The sequence below is a fragment of the Taeniopygia guttata genome, chromosome 8 (genome assembly GCF_048771995.1).
Source record: "Taeniopygia guttata chromosome 8, bTaeGut7.mat, whole genome shotgun sequence".
NCBI classification, from domain to species: domain Eukaryota; kingdom Metazoa; phylum Chordata; class Aves; order Passeriformes; family Estrildidae; genus Taeniopygia; species Taeniopygia guttata.
The window spans coordinates 25,843,750-25,859,506 of NC_133033.1; the positions used below are offsets into that span (position 1 = coordinate 25,843,750).

The 15,757-nt window shown below is 38.4% G+C and overlaps 1 protein-coding gene across 2 annotated transcripts in view; it reads right to left on the bottom strand.

Annotated features, from left to right (window-relative positions):
- The window catches only part of BRINP3 (BMP/retinoic acid inducible neural specific 3), a 199,927-nt gene that overhangs the window by 101,419 nt on the left and 82,751 nt on the right, over window positions 1–15,757 (bottom strand). The gene's annotated exons all lie outside the window — the stretch shown is intronic.

The window sequence follows — 15,757 nt, forward strand, 5'->3', positions numbered from 1 at the left end:
TCCCAGCACCTTTGTAGAAGAGGTCTTAGAGAGAAAAATAAAGGTGATTTTGGAAAATTTCAAATGGGATATAAACACCAAAATGGGAGACACCAAACACCAAACACCAAAATGGGAGATAAAATAGTATTAGTAATGCCATGTAACTATCATCTACGCTGTAGATTTTAGTTATAATACCACAAATCCTGACACAGAGTGGGAGGGACTGAGATTTTATGCACCCAGCAGAGGCTGGGACAAGAACTGCAGACCAGGGACATATTTTCCAACCAAGAGGAACATTACATGACATATCCTCCCAAACATTTAGCTATGGGCAGGGTCACTTTGCCTTTCTCTTCATTTTTTTTATGGAACATGATTGTTAACATATTTGGGAGCAGCATAAGATGTGCAGGCCAGATGAAATTAGGAAGAGGCACAATAATTTAACTAAAATTAGCATAAAGATTATTACTTACTTATTTTCTAGGTATATTTCAGTTTGAGGTTGATTAGCTAATAATTTCAGATTATTAGTCAGAGTATAGCAACTGTGCTTTGGGCCATATTGTCCTAGCTGCTGTTCTGCCTTAGGCTCAGGATAATGAGGGCCTACATGAACATTGCAGGTTTTTCCTAGGAAGCTTGCTTAGAAAAAAAACAGAATGAAACATGGCTCTACAGATCTAGAAATAAACCCAAGATTAACTGATTTCCCAATCCATATGCCCAACACACATGATGGTGTTTATTCTCCAACTTTTTTGTGTAAGGAACAATGCCGAGCAATTACCAGAGATTTAGTTTTAGCCAGAATAAATTTAACATTTACTCTTAATGTCTCGGCCAAGATGATTTTTGTTTGGTTGTAGCACTCACCAGCTCTGCAATGCTGCCAGGAAAAAAAACAAGTGTATCTCTGCAGTGTGTCGTGTTTTCCCTGAATTAAGTGTTAAATATAGTCCAATATTTTATGGGTAATAAGAATATTTCCATTAAATGGAAGGTGTGAGAATAAATGAGGTCATTTATTAAGGTCATACTTATGGGCGATGGTAGTGCATAAGACAAATCTGCTGACAGTCCTGTGAGCAGTTATGAAATCTTGCCCTTTGAACTGCCAACTTGAATACAGTTCAAGGTGCAACAGAAGAGGAATTTTTGCCATCTGATACTTGGCAGTGACCAGTGTGAAGGGACCCTCAACTTCACTTTCTGGGGGAAATACATCAACATATTGCAGGAGCAAGCTAATCAGCATATTCATGAAGAATGTCGCTGAAAACAAGGCAGAAACTACATAAAACCAAGGTCTGCTCTTCCTGTCTCACAGCATGGAAGCACTGGGAAAAAGAGACAGGATTGTTGAAAACTTCCTTTTACCAAAATAAATGCTCACTTTGTGCTGCTGGTGCCTTGAGTTTTTCTGTATGAGTGAGAAACCCACAGCCACCAACATATGCAGAGACATTAATGTTCTCTGAGCTGGACCATGGGTGGTACAGTCTCTGCTGATTCTCGATGGGCTTCACACCATGTCAGAGAGGTGCTGTGCCACAGCACAACCTCCTTGAACCTCGGACCAGGTGAAATCAGTTCAAAGAGCAGAAATTTAGTGACTATGTGAACATCCCAGAAACAGAAATCTCCCTGACATGAGACTCCTTGCTGTACTTTTCTTGTAAGAAGTAGTTCCACACAAACAAAGCCACAAATCTACAACTTCCCTATCCCCCCATACCTCTGTCAGGCAGGAAGATGCAGAGTTAAATATTCCTATGATTTGAGGCATATCTTGATTTTGATATCTGAAATATCTCAAATTTAAGGAATATCTCTCCTTTGATTTTCTGGCAGGAGCTCAAACACTTTGTCATAAGTTTCAAACAACTGCTCAGACACACAGAATGGAACCACACTCTTCATTACTCTGCTTTCTGCTCATCCTAAATCTGACACCTGTGTGTGCTTTAGGTTTGACTCCCCTTGCCACAGGGTCACCTTGATGCCTTAAGTTTGAGCCTTTCATATTTTCCAGATTCTGTGCTGCATTAATATATAACTCTGAACTTCATATAAAGTGTTAGCAAGTTCTCCTCACAGTTTAGTCAGACAAAACAATCCTTTTCCAGCCCTAGAACCGAGCACACCATTGCAGTTTCAGGCCCAAAAAATATAAACAACAGCAAATTGAGGAGAGCAAACTGAGAGGATGGAACTGCACAACCCTGTAATTGGACAATTAACCCCAATATGGAAATGGACCAAAACTTATAAAAGCGTGAAAACTCATGATCCATTGTCCATCTTGGGTGTAGCCTCAGCCAGGCTCTTGTACTGCCCAAGGTGTATCATGTGAAGGCCTTTTAATAAATCCCTATTTCATTCTTTAACTTTGTCTAGCCTCTGTTCCAGGTCAGCCTCTCTAGGCATCAACCTCAGAGTGGTGATAATAACCCCACAAGAGCACTGGGCTTCATCTGATCTACTCTTGAAAGTCAGGTATATATATATAGTTGCCTCTCTAGGAGCAATCCTGAGCCTTTTTTTTTTATTTTTTATTTTTTTCCCAAGGAAATTAAAGCAAAAAGAAAACACTGCTCTGAATCTGGATAACACCAAAAATGCCCTTGATATGAAGAATTAGGAAGTGGTCTTGAATCCAACAATTCTGACACAGTCATGAATCCCTGCACCCTTTCAAGAGAAGCTTGACCCAGCAACAGCTGCACAGATAAGAACAAATGCTTTCTTCACCTCTTTTAACCTAAATAAGCACACGAAATTCGCTGCCAAATCGGGACTATTTAAATGCTAATTGGGACAGCAGGTGATTTCATTTCCTCTCTGATTTTTCCTTGAAACAAAATAAAAAGAGTTGCAGCAAGCCAAGCCTTTTTTGTTATTAAAACGGTTGATTTTGTTGTAAGTTGTTCTATGTGGTATTGCTGCTTCTTGTGATAACTAATGAAATTTTTGAAATTGAAGGAAATTACAGGAAAAAAAAATCCTCTACATCTTATATCCGTGTCACATTCAATTAATTTACTGAACCACAGAAAATCTAAAAGTTGTTATAAATCAAATACTTTCCACTTGCACTGTAATTTTTAGTCTATTTTCTAGTTAATAGTTTAGTACACCTTCGCTTATGCAAAAATAACATAAAAATATAATATATTAGCCATGCAAATTTCGGTTTTCTAGTGGAGTTTTTGCAGCATTCTTCATACACAAATTGCACTTTTACAACTCACATAATGAGAGAAACTTGTTGCATCAAATAATCGAAGACCTCACTGCAGTCTGCTACAATCTCTTTTTCCACAGAAACTCAGAAATCATCAGGAAGTGGAAAATCTCTGCGCTGTGGATCAGCTTGATCCCTCATGATAAAATTTGATCTAAAAGTGTGCATTTAGAGTCCCAATAAATGATGCAGGTTTGTGTATTTCGGCACAGAAAGAGTGATTACAGTCATTTGGCTGAAGGTAATAGACTTGGATTTGCAAAGGGTTTGCTGTTCCTGGTGCATTATCAAATTAGAAAGGATCCTACAGACCCTACCCTCTTTTAAAAACCTGCTCTTTAAAAAAAAGTCTTATTACTGAGTAGAATGATAGAAAATATATTCATAGGATACCCAGACAATATTAAACTGATGGTCCAGGCAAGTATTTTGGAAGGTTTTGAGAAACCAGAGAAGCAGTTGAAAATTGAGAATATGGCATGTGATAAAAGGTAAGGCACTAGGCTAAAAAAAGATAAAATACCACAACATATGGGGGTCAGCCTTTTTTCACAGGCAATTAACAATAGGGCAAGAAGAAACGGCCTGAGGTTGTATCAGGGGAGGTCCAGGTTATTAGGAAAAATATTTTCACTAAAGGAAAGGCATTGGAACAGGCTGCCCAGGGAATGCTGGAGCCACCATCCCTGGAAGTGTTGAAGAAATGACTGGAAATGGTGCTGAGAGATGTGGTTTACTGGGTATGATGGGGTTTGGTCAAAGGTTGGATTCAGTGATCTTGGAGGTCTTCCCCATTATATAATTTTATGAAATAAATAATTATGCAAATAGAAACATGGTAAAATACAGCACACTTCCAAAAAGTCCACCTAATTATTTTTGGAAATACAAATCTAAAATCTCTAAAAATTGTAACATAAAGCAAGAAGATTTTACGTGTGACAACAAAAAAAATTAGCTACATCACTTGCCAGAGGGCTGCTAAGATCCCAATCATACCCCCCAAAGAAATAAAATAGAATAAAATAAAATAAAATAAAATAAAATAAAATAAAATAAAATAAAATAAAATAAATAAATGACTGTTTAAATACTTTTCAAAATAGCAAGAAGATAAAAAAAGAATTAAATAAGAAATTCCTTAGTAGGAAAGGTTGCACAGTTGGGTCTTATTGGAGAACACAAGACTTCCAATAACATATGGAATGTTATTCAGAAACAGGTGAGCAATTACTCACTTAGGAAAAACAAACTTTATTTGGGGTAAAGAAGGCTGAACAAGAGCTGTGTCCCAATGCCTGTACACGCTTTAGCATAGGAAGGTCTTGTTCTGTTGGTGAGTCCCAATCCAAAAATTAATAATATTCACAGTTACTGTGCCAGCTCAACTCAATAGTTCCTGAAAAGCTGAGGAACATAGAAAAACAAGGGACTGTCAGCAAAAGAATTGTGTTTAATTCTATTGTATGCAAGGCGGGTTTGCTACAAATTGATACAAGAACATGAAATAAAATAAATTATTATGTGCTGATTATAATTGCTATGTTTCCTAAAGGATCAGTCATGTCATGGATGGCACAGGATGCCATTATTTTGGAATTATTTCAAAATGCCAGGGAGGAGCTGTAGTCTAGAACTGTAGTCAAGAATGTTATTTTTACTGAAAATGTTAAATATTCAGTAGAAGCTGCCTGTTTCAATATTTAGGTAGATTTATGATGCTTAGATAAAATGTTTTGTTTCAGTGATTTTAAAATTAGTTCAAGATTATTTTTTAATCAACTATAAATTTATTTAGGCTGGTATTTTTCTAAAGCTGACACATTTTGACTCAGAGACACCGAGAAGATGTAATTTTAATTAAGGAGAATTTGGGCAATTCATAGTTTTATAATATAAATTTTTTATCCTCATGGGATTAAAAATAAGAAAAATCACAGATATCTATAACTTCTTATTACTATTAAATTCTAGGCTTATTTGAACCATTTCAGTTATTATGAAGATTTTGATTTGTTGTTTCATCTCACACCCAAGAAGAGGAGGGGAAGGAATTATGTATATCAACACAAATAGCAGTGCTTGCAAAGAAATTGCTACTTGTTCCCTGAAACCATGGAATTCTTTGTGCTTGAGGCTGCAGGAACAGTCAGCCCTGCCCATGATAGCAGGTACACACAGCAAACAGATATTTTTGTGGGATTTGAGGGGAACCTCAGAGAACAAAATTTAATTTGCATGAAGTGTTTTTCTCCTTCAGCCCTTACTTGCATTATGTTGTTGCATCTTCTACTACCTTGTTCAGTAACTGCTTGAAGCATGACCATGCAAAGTGCTAATTTTGTTTACATCACTGCTGAGAGACTAAAGTGCTCTCTAGCAGCTCATAGCAATCATACAACTCCTGAAAATAAAGCCTTATTATAAAACCCATAAGGATTAATCCTTATAAAGGATTATTTCGGGTGAACGCGCTGAGAACAGGTGACTCTTTAGAAGCTGATGTCCTCAGAGGGAAGGAAAAGAGAAGGAAAAATGTCTCTTTCAAACTGCATAGCTGCTTTTCAGGAAGCAGCATTTCCAGGCTTTCCATGGGTCTCTTATAAACTGCATTTTGTAGCGTTTTCAGCCGTGCCTGCAGCTCAGGGATGGTCACTGCCCTGGCAGCTGGGCGTGGGGGACAACCAGCTCTTCCAGGGGGGACATTGGCACGGCTGGAATAAGCTGCCAGGAGAGAGCTCACATTTACGTTAATCTTAATTTATGTTTAAGATTAACATTTATTAATATTAATCTTAATCCTCTGATTGCATTAACGTAAGTGGGATAAGCAAGCAGATGTACAGAATGTATAGATGGATGAACAGGTGAGGGATAGAGCCTTCCCAGAGCTCTGCTCTCAGGTTGGAAGTGCTGTGATCCCCAGCAGGATTCCCACCACGCTGGAAGCAGAGGGGATTGATCTCCCATTAAACATTTACAAGGTTTACGAGTGAGCTGTAGGAGAGGAAATGTGAGCATCAGAGATGTGCGGAAGATTCCAAGAACACCCTGCCTTTGATGATAACATCTTGGGAAAACGGAACTGAAATGCTATTTTAAGATTCTATTTACCTTAAATAATCTTCGGGCTTCTTCAATCAAAATATTTTTTCCACTGTATTTGTTCAGCCAACAACTGGGATGCAAATGGTTTTGTGTAGTGGGCAAGGCCTGGCATCTCCATTTGAGCTCTGATCTCACTTTTATGGGGAGCTAAACCTACCCTCTGTAGGTATTTTATGTCCTTACACATTTACACTGTATCAGAATAAATATTTTCTTTTTTCTAGCAAGTGTTCCAGGACACAAACTACGTGAGTAAACAGTATGTACCTGACCTTATGTTGTTTTGGAAGCAGCTTTAGGGATTTTAAGAACAAAATGTGTTTTAAGAGTCTCATATGGCCATTGAAAATTGCACTTGTTTAAACACAGAGAACAGCCCCTTCCAGCCTCAGCTTTCCCAGCTGGAAAAAGATAAGTATTGAGACATTTATGCAAGTCATAATACCTGTATCTGTAAAATATTATTGAAAGCAGAATGAGATGGGATTTTAAATGGGTTTTCCAACATTATATTCTTTTTGCAAAAATAATTTTAATAGAGATGCCCTTTGATCTGTGTAGCATAGAGGTTCCTTTTCCCTTGTGATTTTAAAGGACCTTATTTCACTTCCATGCAGCAATGGAGCCTCCCTAGCTCCAAGCAGTCACTGCTGCCCCTAAAAGACATTTTTTCTGTTCTCCCTGGGATGCTCCAGTGGTAATTATTTGTATCTCTGTGCAGATGTACTTGGGTCTCTGAGCTGCACTCCAAACACAAGACAGGAATTGTGCTGTCCTGCCAGCATAATTTCTTAGCAAAGTAATAACCATGGCACCACAGGATGATCTGAGCCATGTATCAATAACTACTCGAAAATGTGCCAATAACCAAAGTTGACAAGATTCAAGTATATTTAGTTTCACAGGCGAGTAGGCCATATCACTTACACATGCCTTGAACATTTTTGGGAAGGTGCAGATGGGGATGGATGGATGGATGGATGGATGGATGGATGGATGGATGGATGGATGGATGAGTTGACTTTTAATTTCTCTTTCAATATAACACAAACAGAAGTCATGGAAGAACTGGAAGCATGGCAGACCTGTGCAAAGGATCATAAAACAATAAACTTGCTATTACTTGAGGGGGATTATCTTACTTTAATCAAGATAAATCAAAGAGTAGAAGCATTCTATGGAAATTCACTCCCCTGGAAATCTTAAGCATTTAAAATGTGCCAAAGAGAACAATTAAAATTAAAGACAGAGTATTTTTTATTCAAGGTAGAATCTGGTCTTCTAAATTCAGCATCTGCTTCAGTAAGGAGTAAATATGCAAAGTGTCAGTAATTCTCTTTCACCTTTCTATGTCCCACCTGGCTTTTGACTTAATTGATTAAAGGCAATCAAAAATATGTTTGAAAAATTTTAAATGCTCACCTTTGTTTTAATCTATACCCAGACGTTTGAATACCTAACTTCTCCCCAAGGCATCTTCACAAGGATGAGCCTTCAAAATCCTCTCAATAGCTCCAATAAAGCAGTAGTCTTCTAAACAAAAGTTTGGAAGCACACTAATGAGGTAAACAATGATTAGTTCAGAAGTGGCAGGGGAATGAGGAGTGAAGAGTTTGTTCTGCACCTGCTGGAGTTATGCAAATTTGCCATGAGCCACTGGAGGCCTCGCCCAGGGAGGTGTCCTCAATAATGAGGCAGAAGTTGGTGTTTATACCAACATCAAAGAAAGGCAACTTTCTGGGCTTATCAAGTGTCTAATAAACATAGTCAGGACACTGATGTTGTGATGCTGTGCAAGAATATTTTGAGCCTTAGGATTCCAGCAGCTGAAATGTTCTCATCCTGAATGGACACAGTCACTATAAAAAAAACAAACTTTAATCTAAAAGGACCTATTTATTAATTTGTAGTAGGTCTAAATAAGTGTATATTTATATTTGGGGTTTATGTAGCATGTGTAAGAGATGTAATTTAATGATACACTAAAATACCTACACTTAGGAAAAATAATGCCATTAGTGATCTCTGCTGACAATTCCACTGCTCTGTAAGTAAATTAAACCCAAAGCCTGTCAGAAAAGCTAAAAGTCTCGAGGGGTTAGACCATCATATTTATTATATTTAGAGATTTTAACAGAGAAAAGAGGTTAGTAGATGCAAATTATTTTTCATATCAAATGCTAGCAGTATAATTACCATTATTAAAAACGGTAAAGTGGACCCTAAGCTTTGTGATATCTAATGTAAGTCTGCTTTGTGAGAGCTCAATACAAAGCCCACTGAAGTAAATGAAGAAACAGAAAATAAATCCACAAGACACCAAAATTTTAACTGGTTGGCTGGTTGGTTTAGCCCTCTGGTCTTGAAACTGATTTAAAACTATGTATGTGAGTAAATTATTCACAATCAATGTCTGACCAATTTGAATTATTTTTGCTCACAGCATGTCCAGTAGCAGATTATTTGTGTCATTTATTCAGTGTTTGAATGCAGTGAGAATATTTCCCTTGTATTTTATACTGGGGATAATTCATTGTATCTACTTGACACCACACCCAGAATGCCAGTTAATTGGGATCACTGCATGAATCTCCTCTGATTGGATTAACATAAGTGGGATAAACAAGCAGATGTATAGAATGTATAGATGAGCTGAACCACGTGGGAAATGTGCTCATCTGTCCACTTCAAACTGTTTCTGTGGCTTGAGAGAGAAAATAATTTAAATAGATATTCTTCTTTTCTGGAACTGTGCAAAGAAATGGATACTAATGTTTATCTGCTATACACACAAAAATAAGGTTATTCAACCAAAAAAAAAAAAAAATTTAAAAAAAAAAAAAAAGAAGAAAATAAAAAAGAATGAAAGTTCCAGGATATGAAACCCTCAAAGGAGATGATACCAGAACCTTTCAATTGCACACTATGAACCTGTAAAGCTTCCTTATCCATTTGGCACCCAGTCATTCTGGAAGGATTGGATCAATAGATAGTTACCAAGGCCAGAAGTGCAGATGGTGTTGGTTCCAGCCAGATAAAATTAGCTTCATTGGGTTTGGCTCACTTGTCTATTCCTGTTGATCAATGAGAATGTATGGATAACTGGACCAGAGCCAAAGTCATACCCCATTCATTACTGGATGTGACTCCACTTTTTCCTGTTAGAGTATAGTAGATGATCTTTTTTTGATCTGAAGTACATAAGAAATTGAATTTTAACCAACAGCTTGATTTTCTGTGAAGAAAATTGTGTATCTGTTTGTTAATCAATTTTCAGAACACAAATGTTACATTTTTACTTTATCAACCAAAAACTCAGATTACTTTAACTAATGACTTTTTAATTACCCTCTGGATAAGTCAGCCTTGTTGATTTCAGATACTATTTGTTCTTCTTTGTTATTTATATTTTAGAAGTGTACCAGTACCTTAAGCTATATGATTAGCAAGGTTTATTATCTAAAATTAGACACCACAGTGAGTTGCAACCAAAATTTATGCTATTAATAAGTAAAATAAGTACTGATAAGTGAAAGTAAATATTTTTCTGTCTAATTTTACAAACATTGTGCCACTACCATGAAGTGATAAAATATGCATCTACAAGATACGTGAATAATAGGAAATGGTCTCTCAAAAAGAAGGGTGATGGTGTTAAATAAAACACATTCTCAAATGAAAGTGTCCTTATCATAAATTAATCCCAGGAGAGGTGATTATTGCCCACTGACTACTGGTGTATGACACAATTTGTAAGGTCTCTAGCAAGCAAGTTGAAAGACCCATTTGAAGTGCAGTGATCATGGGTTTTACCTTACACATCTATATTTAGTTCCAGCTGTACCAGGTCAAAATCAAAGGCAAAAAGGCAGAACTAGAAATGCTCGAATTTCAAAGTGCAGGAATGTTGACTCAGAAAGGTCAGTGCCAGTTAATCTGGAAGTTTCTTCATTGTAATCTGAACTGTGAGTTGTTGGAAGTATTTCTCAGTGCTGCTCATACCTCTTCTTAAGCAGTACCATAAGTAGGTAAAAGTGAGAAGGGTTTGGGCAAAATGTCCTCTGGAACTCCCTGACAATGAGAAAACCTATCAGCCAGAAAAAGTTGCCTTTGCCTATTTCCATTTTGTATGGAACAACCAAGTTTTACATACAGAGCCTCATACGGCTTTTGTTTTGAGGGAAGGACTTACAGAGTAATTGACTCGTAATTTCTGACTTAAAGATGTCCAACAGCTTCAGAATGGTAAAGGACAGGCACATCCAATGTAAAATGGATAAAATTATACTGGATATATTTTGACATTGAGAAGGAGAAAAAGAAAATTCTTCCAACTGCCATTAGTCTAAATGCATCAGTCACATTAACCTCAAATTGCAGAGCTGAGGTAACTTGTAGGCCATGATGAAGTTCACTCGATTGTGCCCACCTCACATCACAATTACACTGCCTGCATGTTCTGTGTGTACATCTATTTTATTGTTCTGTAAATTCAACTTGGGGAGTGAATAAAAAATTCAGGATTACTTTAAAAAGTAGCAAAAATCCATTGGTGTGGCAATTCTTTCAGTAGGTATCTGATATGACCAATTACCTTCATGCCTGTTACTAAAATTAGAAACCCTGTCCTTTGTCAGTAGATCTGTCCACAAAAATATTTTAAATTTACTCAGTCTTCTAGACCTTGTGCAGAGGCTACAGAGATGAGTGAAGAGGAAGATACACACTAGGAGGAAGATACAACTAGGTTTGTTTGAAGCTAAAATGAGAGAGACATCATTCTTTGCCTTCAGCATTTTCTTATTTTTTATTATTTTGCTCTGCACAACAAAGTGGCTGTGGATAAATTTCTAAAACTGGTGCCCCATGCAGTTCATCCCTCTGCATTCCCTGAGTGCAGTGGTGACACATGGTGGCAAACGTTACCCTCTGTTACACTTCAGTGGAACTTCTGTCCTTTCTCCCCAGTGCCCAATTTACAGCAGAAAGCAGCGGAGAGCATTCGCCATCCTCCAAGTGCTCCGAGTGTCATTTCCCTGCTTCTATGCTTGATGGCTTCCCTGTGAGGATGCACAAGATATTTCTATCTTCTTTCATGTACATTTGCCTGCTATTTCATTATCATCTGCTAAATAGCATTGCAGCAAATACTTAAATGCATTGTCTGGGATAACAACGGCGACACAGCTGAGAATGTGCTGAGATTGCTGCATGTGCAGCAACTGTGTCATTGCTTCAATGTGAGCTCGTCCTCCCCCAGGTTTGCTTTGCTCTCTTTGTCTATCTTGTCACCATCTTTCTGGTTTAGCAGAGAACTTGAGTTTTATTTATTGCATTTCTGAAATACTTGTGCATTCATGGAGACATTGAAGAGTTTCTTGCTCTCTCTCGCCATAAGGGCTCGAGTGTTATTGCCTCAGTTCCCACTCGTCTCAGCGCTGAGGCAATTGCACACATACTTCTGACTAAAATTACTGTTCTCCTCAGGTAAAAGGCTTGGATTTATTAAGCAAAGAAATTTGCTTTAAATCCTCGTGCCTTTTATCACCCCACAAGCACTGGCACAAAGATTACTCACAATAGCCAATTCTCAGCCCTTCCCAGGAGCTGATCTCTGGAGGCAAGAGGAAGGTCTCATCTCCAAAGCAATTCCACCTTTTTCATGTAGGAAATCCTACTCAGGTTTTCTTTACTTGAAAGTCTTACTTTTCTCCATTTGCTCTCAGTCAGCTTTCATAGCGAGGAATTACTTTTCTCATTATAATCATGAGCTTTTCTTCATAAGATATTGCAGAGCTCAGAGATGACTTTGAGCGTGTCCTTCCCCCGTTTCCCCATCAGTTGGCATGGAGACACAACAGCTGCTACAAATCACAGGAAAGATGCTTAACGGGTACATTTCAGAGAAAAGTTCCTGCTAAAGAAACCACTAAATTTGCAATCATAGCCCTTGTTCTTGGGTGGCTGTAGCAAAGGGAAAATATATTTTGGAAGTGCATACCTAAGGTATGAGCAAGCTCATGCTGAGAAACAAGCTGGGATGGGTTTGAAGCATTTACATTCTGTGCAGGAGGTGATTCTTGGCTTCATGGTCAGAGATGGAGCCTGCAGAGGTCAGGATCACACAGACCCAGTGACACCAAGATGCAGCTGGAGATGCTGCCTCAGCTTTGAACTCCTCTGGCCTTCCATGCCGTCATGACTCTCTAGTACTCAAATTTGTGAGAGTTTAAAGCTAAGCCCATCATGTACAACTGTAATATTCACACTTTCTAGGGCAGCCACACGCTGGAAATGGTGCAGTGAATTAATCTGTACTGTCTGCAGTCCTGCATGCCAGAATCATGAACCAAGCCCCCTCTCCTCCTCCCATCCTGCTTAGGAGCACATGGAGATGGGCCAAAGCACACTGCCAATTCTTCCTTCAAGTGCCTTTCTGGGTTGCTTTGGATTTAAGGATGGTATTTTTCCAGATAATTGCCTTATCAGACCGTGTAACTTGCTTATCAGACCTTACATAATTTGTAACAGACCTGTGTGCACTTCCTTTGAAGATCAGTGTTCCTACATCCTCTGGGGCCTGTTTGGAAATTCCCAGTGGCATCTTAGGATCAGAGCCAATTATCTTCATTCTTTATACTCGGTTGTATTTTGGGGATTTTTCAACCCCCCCCCCCCCCCCCGCTCCCCCCAGGAATCCTGCATTTTCAGACTGTCACTATTTCCTGATTTGTGTTAACAACATCGAACAGGTCTAATAAATCTTTCCCCCAAGCCCATTCCTTCCCCTGGTAGCAGAAATTTCTCTAAAAAGAGGTTTATGGACCGCCTGGAATTCCAGCCAAGATTTAACAAATCTTCAAAACTTAAACTCAAAGTAGTTGATGGTTGTGCTTTCAAAAAGAGGCAAGTGACTCTCTTAAAAATCATTAGTACTCCTTTAAGTGGTGTTGTGCTCGTATTTGATCCTGGACGTTCCTGTTTTCTGCTTAGAATACACTTTTTGCAGATGAACAGCATTCCCATTCAAATGAGGGTTTCAATGGAAATGCTGACATACTGAAGCAGAAAAGCTGGTGCTTTTGAAATTATGCAGGATATATCAGGTGAGATATATTCTTTCATAAAAATTGTGGGTTTATAATTATATCACTCTCCTTCTGCAGGTGCTGACAAGTTTAACAAATGTTTTTTTGGGAATGTTATACCAGATACCAGGAAGAGTTTCCAAGTTCAGTTACTAAGAAATTGGTGAGTGTTGTATGAGACAACCCCTCAGCACAAATATGATCATCAATCCTGACCTTCCTCCCGCATCCTTAACTGCTTCTATTTTTATTTGGTAAATCAATTTAGTATTTGTGACACCAGCACCTCACAATTTATTAAAGGTGAGATACTAAGGTGACCATGACTATTCAGGGGATCACTGTCAGACACAGGTATAGGCCCAGGTGTCCTGTACCTGTCTGAAATTCCCTCCTAGCTGGGGCTTATTTTTTCCTCTAGGTCATAAAAGTTAGGATGGTGGAAGTATCACTATCAACAGACCTCAATTTGACTTTCACTCCTAGTATTATGCACATGGAGTGTACATACACATATTATAGTCATAGATAGTGATGGAGGACAGAGTCAACTAAATAACTTTTTCCAAAAAGGGTTTTTTCTCTCATTCTCCTTTCTTTCCTTCTTCTTAACACCACTATGGCTGGGAAGAGCATCTGATAATTCCACCATTCCTAATGCTGATTAGAAAACTAAAAATGAAAAAAGTGTGTTCTAAGATTAGAGAACACAAATATGCCCTGCGTGTTTGGAGAGCATGTTTGGCGAGCTGTTGTGGGGGTATTTTACTTGTAACTCTGAGGTTTCCCCAATGTCTGTGGGGAAAAACAGAACTGGTGTTTTTGTGACATTGAACCCAAAGAGCTCAACTTCAGTGTGGAAACCCTGATCAAACCAGACAGCTGAACCCATCAGATCCTAATCCCCCATATATCCGAGAGAAGGGAGGTTTCTAGCCTCACTAGACTCAATACCAATGCTAACAAGTTTTGCAGTAAGCTAAAAAAGACTCAAAGTGGCAACAATGTTCAGAAAAGTGCTTTAAAGTGCTTTTTTTATTGAGAGAGGAAGGCTCTTGCACAGCAGGCTAGGGGCTCTGTGACACAGATGCTCTGTATGCACATGTATGCACAGCTCATGCTCAGCCAGGGCTGTGGCACAGCCATAACAAAGGGGAAAATCATCCCAGCATCATTCCTGTGCAAGTTTTTATTTCACAGAAGAATGGCTGCTTTCCTTTCAGAGTCCTTCAAATGTTTGAAACATTTGGAATAAGAGTTCAAGTCTCTGTAACTCTTCAGAGAAACAGAAATCTTTTAGATATCTGCTATGATCCCAAAAAAATTTATTTTTGGTAGCACTGTTATGCTTATGTGAAGTGTATGGTTCAGAGATACTCAAGGTTCTGACCTGTTTTCTATGTTTGTTGCTGATCAATCAGAGCTTGAATAAGTTTTGCTACTCTGAAAAAGCTTAAATTGAACTTGTGGGAGTAGCAGGGAGAGGGAGGTGAGCAGAGGAACTTGTTAATGAAAGTTAAGAAATTACAGGAACTCAGTGTTTGGATGGCAATGCATTTTTTCTCCATCTAATTGGTCTTTTCCTTTCCTATTCTATCAGTTTGCATTTCCAGATAAGGTTATGAGAGGAAGAGAAATAATCAAATTAAATAAAAACACTGATTTATATTTAAATGCATAACTTCCTAGAAGATTTGGTAATATAATTCTAATAATTAATAAGTAGATATCTTCCTCTTCAACATGTTCTGCACATTGCATACTAATCCTCACGGTGTTTCAATGACTTGCTTTAAAAAGCAGCATGTAATTGGCATTCTCAGAAGTTATATACATTTCCTCACAGCTCCTGCTTACTGTTTCATGTTAGGAAGGAGTGAAAAATTCATCAAAAAAGGAGTTTATAAGGTAACTCGTACCACAGAGTTGTCCTGCATCATCAGGGCCTGTTTGCTCCCACCTTGCCCTCCTAAGGACCATTTAGTTAAGAGAAATCCTAATCAATGCTTATTTTGTGTTTAGAAGAGCATTTTGATTCTAATTTCCTTGAAGCAAAGGAGGTTCTTCATGCACAGGTGTGAAACTACCCCTGCTAGCAAGGGCACCCATGGCTGTGAAATGATGGAACAGCACTCCTACCAGAAAAGGCTGGGCGATTGTGATTGTGCAGCTGGAAGGAGAGAGGATTCTGGGGTAAAGCTCTTGGGTCCTGACAGGAGAGCTGGAGAGCTTTGGGCAAGGGCTTGGAGTGACAGGACAAGGGGGAATAGCTCGGAGCTGGAAGAGGCAGTTTTAGGCTGGATATTAGGGAAGAAATCTTCCCTGA